The 19,305-nt window shown below is 26.0% G+C and overlaps 1 pseudogene; it reads left to right on the top strand.

The window, feature by feature from the left end:
- Positions 1-974: 974 nt before the first annotated feature.
- On the top strand, positions 975-3,259 carry LOC112595522 (annotated as a pseudogene).
- Positions 3,260-19,305: the final 16,046 nt, after the last annotated feature.

Genomic DNA, 19,305 nt, shown 5'->3' with positions numbered 1-19,305 from the left:
AAAGCATAATAAATAAATAAATAGCAAAAAAAGCACAAAATTATTTTAAAAAATCAAAAAGAAATTTAATATTTATTTTAAAAAAAAGCATGACAAAAAATTAACATGAACTAGTTATAAAGCTGAACAAGAAAAATTAAAAAAAAAATTAACTACTATGTATTTTGCTAGATTTGTAGTTGTGAAACTGACTCTATTGTCCGACAGAATGTTTTTGTACATAGAAAACACACGCTCTACATCCACTGAAGTGATCGGCGCATAGGTACTTTATACAAGAAGTTTCGTTTCAATCAAACTCATGATAATTAATTTCGTTTGATGAAACGCCACACATAATATTATATTTTACACAATATATTATTAATTAATAATGTCTAGTAATTGTTTCCAGCCTTTGTTTATTTATAAGAAAACGATTTAGTTTATCCGAAATTACAATTGCAATATTTCCGTCAACTTCATTCAACTTCTTTTCTACATCTAAGTCGATATTTATACATTTTGTCAACGATTCGCCTAAAATCATACATACAGTTTATTTTTATGATATTAAATTGATTATTGCTATGTTAAAAGTTACCTTCTCTCTTTAATATTTTTATAATGACTGGTAGAAATCCAAAATTTGTTGAAATATACACAAGATTTGATCGAAGAGATACATTTTAAAATAGTTTCACTTTATCACTTATACAGTGAAACTTCCGTTAACGGTCACCTCTATAGGACGGTCACCTCTATGTAACGGTCAATTTGTTTGGTCCCGTCGAGTGTTATGGGAAAAATACATTAATACTTCTAAATAGCGGGCACTCTAATTAACGGTCAACATTTAAAAGCACATATATCAAATGGAAAATTATTATTTCGAAATTATTTTTGACAGTTTATCTTAACGAGCTTAATTTATAATGTCGATAAGGCGATAACAATTGTCTGTGACTGTGTATTTTGTCATTTGTGTTCAGTGTATGTTTAAAACGTTTCGAAGTACGTACCTATAATTTCAATGGCATCCAAACGAAAACATCTAACTTTAACAGAAAAAATCAAATTGTTAGATTTTTACCAAAAAGAAAATGTGAGTGCACGTACTCTTGCAGATAAATTTGGAATAGGAAGAACTCAAGCCACCGACTTAATAAAAAACAGAGAAACGATTTTAAAATTATGGAAATCCCACGGTAATGATCAAATGAAAACTACAAAACGTCGTAAAACCGAATCAGGCAATATCAACGAAGTTGTATACGAATGGTTTTGTGCAGCCCGTGCTAAAAATATTCCAATCAGTGGACCAATACTTAAAGAAAAGGCTTTACAAGTAAGTAAAGAATTTGAATGTGAAAATTTTAAAGCGTCAAATGGTTGGCTTGATAAATTTAAATCACGCTACAATATTTCTTTTAAAGTGGTTTGCGGCGAGAGTAAATCGGTTGATACGGAAACTGTGGACGAATGGCGTATAAAAGTCAAACAATTAATTTCTTCTTATGAGCCACGAAATATTTACAATGCAGATGAAACAGGATTATTTTATAAAATTCTTCCTAATAAAACATTAAGTTTTAAAAATGAAATTTGTACTTCTGGGAAAAAGTCTAAAGAAAGATTGACGGTCATGTTATGCGTTAATTTAATAGGTGAATTTGAAAAGCCACTAATCATAGGTAAATCTAAGAAACCTCGTTGTTTTAAGAATGTGGACATAAAACGCTTAGACCTACACTGGGAGGCAAATAAAAAAGCATGGATGACACGATGTATAATGACTGAGTGGTTAATGTGGTTTGATGAAAAAATGAAAAAACAAAAGCGTAAAATTATTTTGTTTTTAGATAATGCAACATCACATCCTGATTTAAAACTACAAAACATAAACTTAATATTTTTACCACCAAATACGACGTCACACTGTCAGCCTTTAGATCAAGGTATAATTCAAAATTTTAAAGTTATTTACCGACAAATGATACTTAGGCGAATATTATCACAGATAGACGTAGTAAAAGATGCTGATGAACTTGCAAAAAGCATTACTGTATTAGACGCTTTGATATGGATTAAACAGTCTGTAAAGCAAATAACTGGTAGTTGTGTTACTAAATGTTTTAAAAAATCCGGTTTTATTTTGGAAAATTTGCCTGTAGATTTAGATAACACAGATCTTGAAAACGAAATAATTGTTGGTGAACAATTAGTTAATATGCTGCCAACTCATATGCAAGGTGAAGAGTTTTTTTTGGTCGACAAAAATCTAAGAACTGAAGAAGATAGTACTGATATCAAGTCATTCATAATAACAGATAATGACGAAGAGGAAACACATGAAGAAACTGAAGAAACTGAAAAAACTGAAGAACCCAAGTACACTGTATCAAACTATTCTGAGGTTTTAACTCAAATACAACAATTATCAGCTTTCACTCTTCAAAAAGGTGACGTAGATGGTTATGACATGTTAAAAACCGCAGAAATTTATTTTGAAAAAAAATGTTCAAATAATCAAATGAATTTAAAACAAACTAATATAACTCAATTTTTTTAATTTTAATATGTACCTATTTATAAAAGCTTATGAGATTTTTTTTAATTTTAAACTGTACCTACCTACCTACTTTATTTCGTAAATCATAAATACAATTTTTAATACCCATATTCATATGCGTTATTTTAATATTGGTGTTTTATTTTTAAAATTTGTATGACCTCTATATAGCGGTCACCTAGAAGGTCTTGAACTTCTGTTAACGGTCACCTATGTAGGACGGGCACCTCTAAATAGCAGTCATTATTTACAGTCCCTTCAGTGACCGCTATATGGAAGTTCTACTGTATATATAAAAAAAAGCAGCATATGCTTTAAAATCCGAGCCCTATAACTTTTCAGTAATTACGTTATTACACAGTGCGTCCCATAAGTTTTGAGACAACCATTCTAAAATTTGTCCTAGTATCTAGATAATTATGAAATTCTGGGAAGTTATTACGATAACACTTATGATTATTCATATAAAGGTTCACGTGTATAAGATAATTTCTGGTAGTATAATCGTATCTGTTGTGAGTGTATGTTTGAGATCGCGGTTATAATTTCAATCGCACACACCGCGGCGATTGTCACTCAATTTTTGGCCAAAAAAATGATTCCAGTACTCGACCACCCCCCGTATTCACCAGATTTGAGTCCTCCGGACTATTTCCTGTTCCCAAAGCTGAAGATGGAGCTCAAGGGGCAGCATTTTTCCACCATTGAAACGATTCAAGAAGTGGTGACCCAAAAGTTGAAGAACATTCCTACAGCTGACTTCTTACGGGCCATGGAAAAATTGGGCGATCGTGCAAAGTGTATAGAATGTAATGGTGACTATTTTGAATAAAAAATTGCTTAAAACATTTTTTTTGTAACATCAGTAACCTTAGTCTCAAAACTTATGGGACGCACTGTGTATGTATTCGTTCTCCAGCGGTTAATTATTAATGTCTGTGGAAAAGTGAACTGTTTCGTACTTTTTTTTTTGACGCTTCAAAGAAATTGACATAGGTTTAATTAAGGTAAACTCCTATTTCACAGATCGATTAATTCCCAAATATTTTTTTTTTATTCTGCTCTTTAGTCTTTAGCCGATCAACCGTCATAAACGATACGTGTACTCCACAAATTTCATCTTTAAAGTTAAATTTATTGTGATTTGTCTGCCATCTGCATATTTTACTGAAATAAATACCAAAACCAAACAGATAAAGTTTTAAACGGCTTGGAGTGGGATAATGGAATCTAAATTTCCGTCGCTGCGCCGGCCGATTGCCTATTGTCAGCCGGACTACAACGGCGTAAATTGAACCCAATTTCTGGTGGTGCAGAGGCATATATTCTCAATCTATAATTTCCGACATACCAATAATCCAACTTCCTACGTAAAATCCTTCCTAATAAACTATATATTTTCTCATATATTTCTTTAAATAATAAATACATTTTGAATTATTTATAGTAATTTATTTGGTAACCACAGAATTATGCGATTACTATAGATAATAATCTAATTATCTATGGCGGTTACACAATTTTAGAATATAGATAGGGATAATAATTTAATTGCTAAGGTCTAATACATGCACGAAAATTACAATTTTGTACCTGTTTATGTATATATTATACAAGAAAAGATAGTTAAAAAATTAAAAATAATATCATAAGTATACACATTTTATTTCAATGATTTTCTGGTGGTGCAAAGGTATGTCTTTGCACCGACATATTTTAGATGTGGTGGTGCAAGTGCTACATTTACACCATCCAGTTAACGCCACTGAACCGGAGTACGATAACCGAAATTTACCATTTTATGTTTAATTTAAATCCCGAACACGTAAATAGCCATATAATGCATAATAAACATTATTTATCGAGCTTCATCAGTGTATACGAATCTGTGCGTAATAATTGTGTAAATGATAGGTGACGAAGGACGTCTTATTTTTATCGATATATTATATCATCGAAATTGAATTATAGTAATTATTATAATAATTATTTAGTATTTCTATAATCAATAGCCATTATCCATACCTACAGGTTGTAGTCTGTATTTGTTATAGTATTTTGTATGCATTTAAGTTTGTGTGAAAGTATTACGTGAAAGATTGTAGGTATGTCTGTAATTATCAATGTTTTTATTTATTCATGAATAAATTAATACCCACTTAGAAAATAGTAAATGTAATGAGTTTTTGTTTATTGAATTCATGATAGGGTTTAGGTATATTTTGTCTTAACGTTAAGTTTTCATTATCATAAATATGAACTATGTCGGACGTCGGTAGATATTTAAATGTACCTTTTGCAATATTTAAATTAAATAGGTAGTAGATATCTACGTTTTAGTTTAAATATAAAATAAAATATTCATTCCTTAGTTACATATTAAAATTACTTCCTGTAATTTCAAAATGTATCTAATGTAGCGGCTCACGTACAAGCAACCGTCTATGGACATGAAGTAGCTTGCGGTATAAATAATCTAAGTTTTAAAATATTTTCAAGTGTTTAGTTATCTAGATGAAAGTAGGTACTATTTTAAAGTCCCAAAAATACGATTTTTGTTATAGACTGGGTTGAAGGTGCTTGCTTATCTAACTTTTGTAAATCACGTTTGCTAATAGTTTATCTAGGATTCTCCTATACAGATTGTTTAACCGCTCTTCTGGTCAAGCGATGCGCACCGCCGTGTCTCATAACTTACACGTGCTTGCGGTTTATGTGTACGTGCGATGATTGTATTATTATTATCTTATGGTGTCCGGATGACGTAGATGACGTATTAATTACTATTATAATTTATAGTATTTTAATATGGTTGTTTAATTAACCTACTGTGTAGCTACTAGCATCTAACTATTCTAACTTATTGACTTGTCCCTTCATGAAATGTATTGCAATGGTCATACTTAAATCTTTATATTGTTATCTATGACTTATACGTGTTAGTAATGTGACATACATGGCTTATGATGATGAACCTGTCAGATTCGCTCCATTAATTATGTATTGTAGTATCTTTCTTTCCTATTATGTATTGGAATGTATAAGCCTACGTTAGAATACTCGAAATACTTAATACTACCTATATTATGTTGTATTATAAAATATCAGAGCATGTAAGTACCTAGCATGCTACAGTCTTATTACATCGTGTTATGTGGCTGCGAGGCCACTGGTCCGTGTTATTATACTCATATAATATTATTAATTATTATCGATGTTATAATTCATAAATACATAGGTCAGTACCTAATTATTCAATACAATTCAGTTGGTAAAAATTATGATGAACCGCGTTCAAGCGCGTAAAAAACTTCAATTATAATATACTTAAATACAAGCCTGTACATTCTAATATTTGTAACAAAAACTGAATTAAAATCATTCTGGTAAATATAGAATTTAATAATAAATTTTATATTATTTGTTTTGCTAGGGTTCTTTACTTGTATTATCTTTATGTATAAGAATTAAGAATTAAAATACACGATGATAATAAAATTATGAGAAATAAGTAATAAGTAATAAGAGTACAAATCATTAATTTATACTTATTTAGTTTAAAATTGTTATCACATATATTATACTATAGAATATAGATAAATATTTATGTATATCACTTTTAAAATTCGTTTATTATTTATACTTAATTTTTTTTAATTACTTTAAATAATTGGAAAATGGAAACCTAGAAGTGCACACACAAATGTATATACCCCGAAGTGAAAAATGCGATAGATATTCTAATTAACTTGTCACTACTCTGAATTTATAAAGGCTTATAACTTATAAGCCATACGTAGACTATAAGATGGCCGCGCGGGGTACATTAAACATTTAAGTATAATACCAGGTTTGACGTTATCGATTGATGTATACAGTATATTGTATATTTATTGTTTGTATGACTAGGTATTATCTTAGTTACAAAAATAAAAAAATGTTTAAATAATGACTAATTCTTTTTAAAACTTTGGATTTAGTTTCAAGCTTGAGTTACAATTGTTCATTGGTAACCATCGTATACAAATGTGGTGAATGTAAAGTAAACACAGTCGTAGTTCAATAAGAAATCGATGACGTTTCGAAAACGAGAGTAGGTAAGTATCTAAGCACGTTACCCATGTATTATATTATAATTTATACCGTTTATAAATGTGTGTCACATGTGTTATAATCATTTAAATTTTTCCTCTATACTTAATTGTATATTTAATATTTTTTTGTTGGATCAACGTGATTTTTAAATTATTTAGACAATATGGGCATTATAGGTGTGAATAAAGTACGAAAAATTTGCCACTTACAACGAATTGGTAAATTAATTTGTTTGGGGAAATATATTAGAACTTAAAAAGGAAGTAAGTATCGTAAACCAATCTACATCAAATACGTCAGTAAAAATTGGAATTAAATAGTTCAGTCAATTAGTTTCCGATTTGGAAATATATTTAGGTAGGTGTGGCTTAATTTATATCCGATAAAATACTAATTGATATTAGATTTTTCTTTTATTATTTTATTTGAGTTATTTATTCTTAATAATATGAGATAACCACAGCATAAGATGTTATGACCATTTTCATATATACACGAAAATATAAATTAGTGATCGCTGATATTCAGTAGTGATATTTAACAATAATAATAACAATGGTGAGGTATATTATCTATCGTATATTATCTATAAATAATATATTAATTTTTTTAATAAATTGACATCTAACTATAACTTATTGTGTATATTGTATAGACTGTCTGAAAAATGGGAAGGAAATATACTTCTTTTTTTTTTTTTGGATTGAATTATGTATAAATTTGATTTTATATAACTATCAAACGTAATACGTTCGTAAAAAGTTTTTACGGAAGTCACTGAATAACGTATTGTTAACAATTAATTGTGTGTATCTTAATAAAATTGATACGTTAAAAAAAACAACACTAATAATTAATAATTAGGTCAAAAATAAGAAAAGAGATCTTTTTAAATGTATTTATTGTCCATAATTAATAATGTAAATACCTACTATATTCAAGAATAAATATTTGTAAAATTATTATTATTATTTATCGATACATTGATTACAATTGAATTTTCCCTCAAATTTACAAACTATCAAGTAAACATGGACATTTAAAATTTTCGTTTTTAACCTATAGTCATTGTATAGAATGAGTTCCTAGCTTTCAGCTTGGTCTGCTCTATAAATTGAGAGCACAACGTGCTTTTTCTGAAAAAAATATGCTACTTTTATGAACTTCCGAACCGTGGACATGTGGACATTGGTCATTGCTCATCAACCATCACTCAATCATCTCTACAATAATATTTAGGTACTACTTCGTCTATAGAACTTAGTAAAATATAATCGTTTTTCATGCGCTAGTGTTCCGGTGTGACGTCTTCTTAATAATACTATTATCAGTTATTTGTTTATTATCTAGTCGACTCCTGGCTCGTCGCATAGTTGGTATGCCATTATACCCGTTCACTAGAATATTCAGTTACACACCGAATTCGTTCTCCAAAAAAACCGGTTTTTTTATGTCTGATTGTGATGTTTTATAATACGCCACTTCGGTACTATACGGGCACTTAAAAAATGCTATAATAATGATACAATATACATAATATTATACAGAATGCTCGTCAACAGACGGTACAAAACGAACCGCAGACTGTATACCATCATTGTGTTTAATAATACCGTAACAATATAGTATCACACTATTCACATTATAGTCATAGTTATTCAGTGTGCATGTCTTTCGTGCTGAGTAAACTAATATCACGAATTATAATAATATAGAGTAGGTCTTTCCTTTTGCAACCGATTTCGACGTGATTCGAAATAATTTTGAACACGTCCATAAAAAAAAAAAAAAACCTGCTCCGTTTTGATTCTATAGTTTTGTGGTAATCAATTGAATATTATATCAAAAATAAAATATATCATAAATATATTGTATATACGAAAATTTATCATATTTTACATTGGATGTTTTGCATAGTGCGGAGTAGGTACCCGCACAGCCATTCTTTGGTTTGGACGGGTTTCCTTACCAAAAATACTAAGTTTATTCAAATCGATTTTGATCTTTACGTACGATTAGAGTACGAATTATTGTGTTCAATCGACGAGTTTTACGCCATCTGTCCCAAGGTCCCCCGAATCCATCCGACATCCGCCCATCTTCGTTGCATTATCGCCACATGGGCGTACCGTTGGCCATATTGTCGTTAATATTATGCGTACAAAAAATAAATATTCAGCGCGTTTTGGTTTCACGTAATCAATGTAATCACAGTCATTTATCGTTCTAAGTATGGTTGATATTATGGAGTAGATTTTTAACATTATTTAAAAAAAAATCTGAAACAAATAAATTTAAATCCTAAACACATAATTGTTGAAGGTGTACTGTGTGTAAATAATAACCGTATTATTTTCACTTTTGGTAATATACAAATATACAATAAACCGAGTCTCTCAATTAAATATGCATATACTATCGATCAGAACATACCAAAGTTTTATAATCATTGATCTGTATATACTACGTCATTGTACTACATCGTACATCGATAGGTGCATGTATAGCTAGTATAGATGCTGCTGTACTGATGTACTGTTTATATTATTATTTATTATACATAGCAAGCTTAGTCGTTGATGCTTACCAGTTCACGGTCGAATTGTATGATAATTATATTTTAATTAACTACTCACTGCGAGTAGGTACAATGTTATTGGTATACCGTAAACCACACAATAATACCACAGTATCGTATATTCCCGTAGTCCGTGGTTTAAATATTAACGCTAAATCGCCCGTGTATTATGTAGGTACTATCCCACTAAACAAAAAATAAAATAATACTACCTAATCACTAATTTTATATTAATTTAATATTTCGTATATATAGTAAACAAAAAACAGTCAACAGATCAAACAACAACTCTGAAGAATACAATATAATATTATTATATATATTCCTCTATCTGGTTTGTTGTCACGGCGGTCTGTTAGAAAAATGTACCTATTACGTAGGTATATAAATATATAGTTGATAAATTAAGTTGATATATTTATGAATATTATGAAATAAAAAAATACCTATGCCGTATAAATACATAATACACAATATATATTGGTATACACTATATATGTATAATATATGTTTACAAAGCATCGCCGTCACTACTTACAGAAGCCAACGGGTATATTATTATGTATGAGTATGAAGAGGTGTTTTAGTCTCCCTGAATGGAGGTCACCTTGAAAATCGAATTGAATATTATATACAATACACGATTTAATGAACATTTTACAATATCATTCATTTTATATATTATAAAATAATATGCAATTTAAGCCGTAAGCTCGTAAAAGTACGGTTTATGTAGTCTAGTATTACTATACGTTCTAATTGTTTCGTTTTTCACTAATATAAAATATGGTGACGTTATTGACTTTGTTATCAGGTGTTTTTCGCTGTACTCAGTATAATACATTATTATAATTTAATATATACTTTTATTTACAAAAATAACACGAACTATTTGTTTACACGTTAACGAATAAATTATAACACAGTAGCCGAGTAGCGCTATTACAGGTGTATTAGTATAATATATACGTTAGTGGTAACTGATATTTTTGTTATATTGGATCTAAGATCACTTGATTACCGATATCATTTAACCAGTAGATATATAAATAACATTAGTTATGTGTATATACGCACGCTTAACTAGTATTTATAATTTATAAACGAGTTTACTTCCAATTTTATTATATTTAATTAGTGACTTGGTGTATAATAATATTATTAATTATAAGTAGATATACCTAAACTATATTAAAAACGCACGCTGAATTGTTAAATAATACTAAAATATTTAATTTAATCTACTGGATGATTCAACAAGTATGCTCACTCATTTTAGATTCTGAACGAAGCGATTATTATGTGTTTTTTTATTTTGTGTATGTGTACAAGTCACAAGATAAGTAATCGATAAAATGGTGTTTGATTTTCAATTTTTAGAATAGGGTTGATTAGAAAATTGCATCTACTTAGTATTTTAAATAGTTCAAAATTAAAAATTCTCAGTACTGTTTTTTATAATCAGAAAAAAAAATTAAGGAAAAATGGAAATTTTTACGCAAATTCAATTTTTGAAAAAAATTTTTTTGTTTAACTTAAAAATGAATAACCGTTGATACTTGATTTACCAAATTTTTAAATTGTTCTTTTCTATTCACAATAAAATTTTCAAAATATTTCAAGTATTTTTGAGCTATTTATAGATATGAGTAATTTTTAATTTTTTTAGTTTTTTTTTCTCTATAAATATCGATTAAAAAATGTTCACTAGGTATGTTTGAAAATTTAATACAAAATTCCTTATAACTTATAAGTATTGAAATCATAAAATTTAAAAAATATTTACAGATAATTATTTTTTATAGACATTTTAAGTTCAAATTTGGGCGAAATTACTTATTTAAAGTTAAACAACGATGATAATTATTTAGTTTTAATTTAAAAACATTATTCGTTGGAACTTAAAACTTTTACTTATATTATAAATTATTATGAATTTCACTATACGCAATGTCAGTTTTGATTTATTTTAAGGTATTATCTATTTATACTGTGAACTTATATTTACTGTTGTACCTAGGGATTAAAAGATAATATAACATTTTGAATAATATAAGTTAAAATAATTATGATATGGTAAATATAAATATATATTTATAATAATTAAATAATAATAATATAATAAATACAATAATTTCAGAAAAAATATATTAATCTACTGTAGTATTAAAAGTAAAATAAATTATTTAATAGTTATATGTATATCAAAAAAATATAATGAAATATAGTTTGTGATGCAGGCTTAAAGATTGTCTTCGCTCAGTAAATTGTTTTGTGTATAAATGTATAATAATGAATAATGATATATTATTGAACTCCAATTCAAATATTTAACACATCCATCAATAACGACCCACTCGATCTTTTATGTACAGCAGAGTAAAACCCACTTACCTGCTTATTTTTTTAACTTAAATATGTTTATTAAATTTCTGCAGTGTTTTTTGAATTTTTAAGTATTATTAAGGACCATATCTTAAATACTAAGATTTTTTATATCATTAAAAAAGTATCTTGTGGAGGTATAAACTTCTTTATTTTAATTGAAAACTCCCTATTTTTTTTTTAAATTATTAAGAAAATGATATTTTGAAAATGTTGAATGTATATCTAAATCGAAAAATAGAAATGTATAACATTACAAAATAATTCCCTCTAACTGATAAAAAAAAGATAAATATTTTTTTACATAAATTACTTTAGTTTTTAAGTAAATATCAGGTACTTAAAATTTTAAAAATCAAAATTTAAATAAATACAATATAAAAAAAAATGGGTATGACCATAGTTAATAAATTATTTTGTATTCTTGTTCATTATTTATAAATAGACAAAATATATCTACTATAAATGGCAGATAAAATTTAAAGTATTTTGCTATAGAAAATATACTTATATAATGTATGCTATTAACATATACAAATTTTATGTCTGTATAGTGTATACACTAAACCGTTAATCTTGAGTTATATTAAGTATTTTTTTTTTTTTGTTATAAAACAAATTTTTTATGTGCAACTAACACTATGCAAACTAATAAGTAAATGTGATAACAATAGTCAATACAAACAGTTATACAAATGGCTTGGATGTACGTGAGTGGGGAAAAGTTCAAGTCGTTCAATTACACTACCGGATGGTTACGCTTTCGGCAAACACCAACACCTGTTGATATTGTATTACAATTTACATTTCATTCAACCAAAACCTATTTTATTCTATTTCTACTTAATGTATCAACTATTTTGGTGATGAATAGAATGTACTTAATATCACGTATATAGGTCTTGGATATTCCATATAACATTACAATCACATTATTAAAGTACCTATATCATTCTGCGAATGCAGATGGTAGTAGAAATAAGTTGTGTCGTATATTGTGTGTGACTGTGTAAGTGTGTGACTATAAAAAAAAATACTCACTTTAAATGTAATACTCATAAAGTGTAGAATTTAATAAACTCATTAAGATCTTTGTTAATCGACATTTGAATTTATACGATAGATGATAATACTGAAAGCTTATATTACTATTTATTTTACAATCATAGATACAATATTCTTAAGTTTACCATATGCTGGTATACATTTTATAGAATTAAAAATAAATGAATAATTTAAATGAATTATTCTTTGATAAAGCGATTTTTTTATCAAAGAATACTCACTATTCAAAAGATATTAATCTTCAAAATTCGCATTAAGTGTTTAATGAAATATAACAAAACAATATTTTGTAAAAATAACTGTTTCTTTTTAAATGCTTTATTTTTTTGAATGAAAACTTACATTTTTAATTTTTTACTTGGAAGTAGAACATTTTTAGGAGTATTACGAAAAATGTATGTTTCAAGTTAGATGAACGAAGTATTGAAAATCTTTAGTTCCCCGATAATAATTTTTGGTTCATTACTCCGTTTCATTTAAGCTTTTAATACTTGTAACTAATATAAATAACGAGATACTGTTTAAAATTTGATTTTTATGTATATTATTAAAATCCTGTGAAGGTCTAGTTACTTACTATAAACTATTACAACACTGTTACTTTAAGTAATGAAAATTTAATATGTTGATTCTGGGCTCAGTTATATTTAAATAATAGGTAAACATGTAAGCCGGGTAAACTAAATTGTTTTATTTTAAATAATCATTTACTTAGGTAAAATATAATATTATGGTTAACATATTCGATAATGCAATTTACCATTTTATTGCAGTTTCATTATTATTTATATAATTATTAGTCATATAATTATACCTTTCTTTCATGCTGGTAATATTTTTATGTTTAAATTAATCATATACTTAAATTATGGTTTTTAAAATTTTTAAGTGTAGTTATAGACGATAGTTTTGAATGCTTAGACTTTTTAAAATACTCAATGATTATCCTGTGACGTTGTGTTGATACCTACTTTAGTTTTTCAAATGAGAATCCATATATGTAAAATGTAAATTAGATGATTTTTTGAAAATTTTGATGTATTTTAAACGAAAAGTTTGTGAGTTATTCTACTTTCAATATTTTATAGGATAATAGTCTATTAAATAGTAAACACTTTATTAATTAATACGAACTCGGTAATTAAATTAGGTTTACAATAAGTATATGTTATGAATATTTTTCATATACATAACTCACATAAAAATTAAAATATCGTAAAAAATCAACGAGAGAATATAGGTTATGTTCTTAATTACAAGTTTGATAATAGGTCAATTCACTCTGATATCAAAACTAAAAATACACTATTAAAACTGTTGAACGAAAATTTACTATGTCGTACGTGTGTAAGATGGAGACAACGTGCAGGTGCGACGTCCTCTTAATTGGTATTTTATCCACTACTCGCAAAAATATTAAATAATATAATATATATGCTTTTAAAATGATGATTAAAAAAGATTATTAACAAGGTTATTACTTATTAGTATACTTTTATATTATTTTATAATTCTGTTATAATTATCTTATAATTTATAAGTATCGATTGTTAGAAACAGCTTTACAAAAAAAAAAAAAAAAAAAATTGTAACCAGATTTTACGGGTCAATTTTTTTTTTTTTTGATCATTTTCTGTGGTCACAGTAATTTTTATTTTATTTTAATTGTTTATTACCTAGATATTGTAATAATATAGTTAGTGTATACAAAAATAAAATGTTTTCTAAATAATCATTTATTATTATGTATTAGTGTTGTCTGTAAAGTTGTTGTACAATTTTATGAGTCTTGAAACATTTGAAACAATTAACCTAAATAACTACAATACCGCTGTGGTCACAGAACATTGGGCGTACCTCGATAGTTCGATGTTGAGTAGAGGTCACTGTAATGGATGTGTTAAATTTCAATTCAAATCGGGAATTTATTTTTAAAAATTAGTAGTTCTTCGTAAATTTATCAACTTTTCAGTAGTTTTTCCTGTTGCTTAAGAAAATTATTAGTAAAATTAAAAAGTAATTTTAATAATTATATTTGAGTATATGAATATATAGCGGATTGGTTAGTATTAAAATAATAATAGTAATAATAATATATATATATATTATATATATAGGTATACACTATACACAAATATAATTGAGTGAAATTAGACACTACTATAATACATACAATAAAAGGAACTTTCATAGAAACAAAGGTTGGAAAGTGTTCCTGTTAATAAGGAACGTAAACGCAAATTTCTGTTCTTTGTATTATGAAAAAATAACGAAACGTAAGTTATTTTTAATGGTAATATTGCCAAAAATTATTTAATATTAATGTTTATAATTTATTGTAATTGTAAATGACCAAAAACCTAAAGTTGACACTAATCTAAAGCGTCAATCGATCGATAAAATCTTAATTATATAAACGTTATCTTGATATTCGTTAAATTATGCGATATTTTAATAAATATTATTATTTTAATATTGTTAACTTATCACTTATCAAATTAAAAATGACTTAAAATGAATTAAAATTTAATCAAGATTAAAAGCGTTAAATTTAATAAAAATGTTAAATTTATTTTAAAATAAATGAGCATACAAATATATTATACATTTAATTTGTGCAAAATAAATTTAATAAGTTTTAATTTTTTTAGTTATATTTTATAATAATATTATACCCAACTATCCAATATACACGTATAATTTAAAGATACAAAAAGATTATAGACTTAACTTTTAAATTTTTAATGAATGCAATGACTATAATATTAAAGTGAAACAAATATTTAGTATTTTTAAATATACTAAAAAGTACAACAATAATCAACAAAATTGCTTAAAAATGAAAATGGAACATAATATTAATTAAACATTTTTATAATTGATATCTATAATATAGCTATTGAATATAAAACATTTCAATTTTTAAACATGAGTACATGGTTTTTACGGCTATATTGGAACCAACGTTTAAATTAAAAAACCTTTAACTTTAAAACAACTAAAAACTTTTTTAACTCGTATAGTTTATACCCTAAAACTCAAATAATTTTAATCAGCAAATATACAGTTATTTTATATAGCGGTGTTTAGGTTTCCAAAATAAACATTCATTATTTTATAAACTCGTAACATAGTATATTATATATGATGTATTCAATAAATAAATAAAATGCTTGCAATATAATATAAAATCAATGAATATTGAGTAATACTCATGTGCTTCTATAAATATTTCTTAAAATTAAAAATTTAAAGGTTTTAACTTTTTAGTTGCTGCATTAGGGTGGCTGTTATACAGGAACTTCAAAAAGTGCCTTGCAGGGTTGTTGACCCTACAGTTGGCACACGTTATAGCTGTTAATATTAGTAAGCGCTAATTAATTTTATGTTAACAATTTAATATTGATTTATAAACAATGATATAATGTAGGTACTTAGGTTTTAGGTTGGAGTTCCAAATTTTAATTTTAATTCTTGTTATTTTTTTCTATGAAAAAAATATTATGTTTGAGTATGATTATATATTACTTTAGTATTATGTATATTATTTTGTTATGAATCTTTGCAAGATAACGATTTATGAGATACTTATGGATTGTTATGTAAATTATAACAGGTTACGATAACGTTACATTATTATATTTGCTTAGTTATTTTTTTATTTGTTTGTTTATTAATTTATTGTTATAAGATGAAAAATTAAGATTTTAATGTTAAATATATGGTGTTTCATTTACCTACTTTGAAAAATAAGCAGTGTAACTTTTAAGAAGTCGTTTTCCGCAATAAGGCGAGTAAAAAAATGGTTACGGTCAACAATGTTACGAGAAGTTTTTTTAAATTTATCCATTGTTCATATTGAGAGATACATATCAAATAATATTGACTATGAAATATGAATACATTTTAAAAACCTTTGCAAGTGTTAATGATAAAAAAATTCCGTTAATATATCAAAATGTTACTTTAAAGTTTACTTGTTTTTTTTTTATTATTCACATATTATAAATTAACAATTTTGTATTAGTAAAAAATATTCAAGAAAGTGGTAAGATAGTAGTAGTAAATGTATAAAAATTTGGGTAGAGTATACCATTTTTATAATCGGCTTACATTGTTTATAATAGTGTCACATGCATAAAAAAACACATTATTGTAAATTCAACATATTCTTTCGTTCGTTCGGAATCTAAAATATATTGTTATGGATAAAGGGGAGTGGATAGAGGGGTAGGGTCCTATAGAATATTTTAAGATTTTTTAGGAGAGCTGAAGTCCCCAGAATTTTAACCCAAGTGGCGCTTATGATTATTATACCTACTGCAGTGTATCTGTGTATTAAAAAGTATTAAATATATAATACATGTAAATATTTGATATATAATTAAATTAAATAGAATTTTAAAGTTATATTTACTATTTATTTATATAGAAGATATCATAATAGACGAATTTAATATAAGTGAAATATGTGCATAATATGTGGTATTTATGTATTCTGTAATAGTATATAATAATTTATTTTATAATTTCAGAAACTACATATATATATATATATAGGTATCATTTACAGGTATTAGTATTTATTTATCATTTATTTTTAACATGGATATAATTAACATATAACAATAACACTATAAACTATAAATTGAAATAAATTAGTTGAAAATTATTTAAATAAGGTGAGATAGACAAGTGAGATGGAGGATAGTTGTTTGATTAATGCGTCGCTATGAGAGTTTAAGTTAAAATAAAATTTAAAGTACCTAATATAATTTAGCTAATTTATTAAGGCATTTTTAGGTCTTTATGGAGATTTTTATTTGTGAAATACCAAGGAGAAGAGGTTATTAGTCTTAAGCAGATAGATTGATAGGCCTGAAACGTATTAGTATTAGAGGGCTTTACAGAATCCTATAACTGAATACCGTGTGTCTAGACTGGCTGAATTATTGACTTGTATATGGTAAGTTTATTAGACAGGGAAAGTTTGAATTTCAAGAATGGTTTTAGGAAGACTAATATGAAAATATTTTTAGTTGTTTATCATTTTCGATTTTATTTAGTTTTTTCTATGAATATTGTTAAAGTGTCGATCAAAAAGTTTGAAAATATAACACATAAAGTTTCTTATTATTTTTACTTATAGTGATTTAAAAATATTGAACGTACACATTGACATTTTTTTTTTATAATAAGCATTCGAAGTTGAAGTTAACATTCTTACAACATTTTTCACAGTTACATAAATATTCAAATTCATTTATAGTATAAAATGTATAATATTTTTAATTTTAACAGCTGCAGAGGCTTGAAAATATAATACAAAATTTCTTGTAAGTTGTTGTTGACGCAACTTAAAAATATAAAACATCTTGCAGAGATTTCAGTTCAAAATTTTATCAAATTAAATATTTAAATGAAAAATAACAATTATATTCATTTTCTCGTAATTAAAAATTGTTCTTTAGGGACTGGAATTTTTCATCATTATACGTATATTAATACTTCTTTTATACGTCTAAACGGCGCCTTTATACAAAATGCTATTTTCAAATATTTAGATTTATTTAAACCACAATCCTGTTTACATAGTTTTACGGTACCTATATCAGTAATAAGTAATAACTATGCATATTTTATTATTGTATATCTATATATATATATATATATTAACTTATAAGTGAATAATAATTAGTAATATTATATTATACATGTGATTTGTTTTTGACAAGAATTAGTTAAACTCATACCGAAATATTAATAAAAAAATTAATTAATATAGTATAATATATATATATATATATAAACATTTAATAAAATATTCTTAAAATATAAGCTGACAGACTATATTTTCATTTACTACTCAGAATCGTTTTTCATATACAACAATTTATCATGGAATTCAGATTTTAAAACATTTATTGCAGTCACCTGTTCAATAACTAATAGAATACTCAATACCTAGACGTCCTAAACTATACATTAAGTGACTTCTCCGATATTCAATTTTTAATTTAATATTATTGTAAAAATGATTGAAAACCAAATATTAAATATATACGAGTGCTTTTACCTATACATCAAATAAGTATTGAATGATTAATATTTATTCTGGATTACGCGTTAGAGTCGTTAAAGATTACGGTTAAAATAAATAGAATAAGTAATTTTCTACAAAAAATATGCAGAGCTTCGGAGGCTTTTTTACTAAGTAATAATTGTCGAATTGCACTTATACACCCATTATAAGTTAGCGGATCTTTGGATTTTGAATTGTCCTTCTAGCATTAATAATGATAACCTTTGATTCGTTAGAATTACATTTTTAATGAGTCGTTAAATTTATCAAATTTATGTGCGAACACAATATAACACATTAAAGCCATTTATAGAAGTAAAGAGCAAAAATTAAATGTAAAAAAAAAGAATGATCTAGTTAGTTGCATATGTCATTAGGACGGATATTTTTAAAGTCGAAAGCAATGATAAAAATATAATTAAAATTATAAACGCATTAAATTAAATGATTTTGATAAGTTTGAAAAAAAACTATATTTAATAATCATCTAATAGTCCTGTAATTATTTATATATTCCATTTATAATATGGTATTTATGTTTTGATTTAT

The sequence above is a fragment of the Melanaphis sacchari genome, unplaced genomic scaffold, assembly GCF_002803265.2.
Source record: "Melanaphis sacchari strain LSU unplaced genomic scaffold, SCAv2.0 Contig27_pilon_pilon, whole genome shotgun sequence".
Lineage (NCBI taxonomy): Eukaryota > Metazoa > Arthropoda > Insecta > Hemiptera > Aphididae > Melanaphis > Melanaphis sacchari.
The sequence above is the reverse complement of the archived record's forward strand: the minus strand, read 5'-3'. Positions and strand labels throughout refer to the sequence as shown.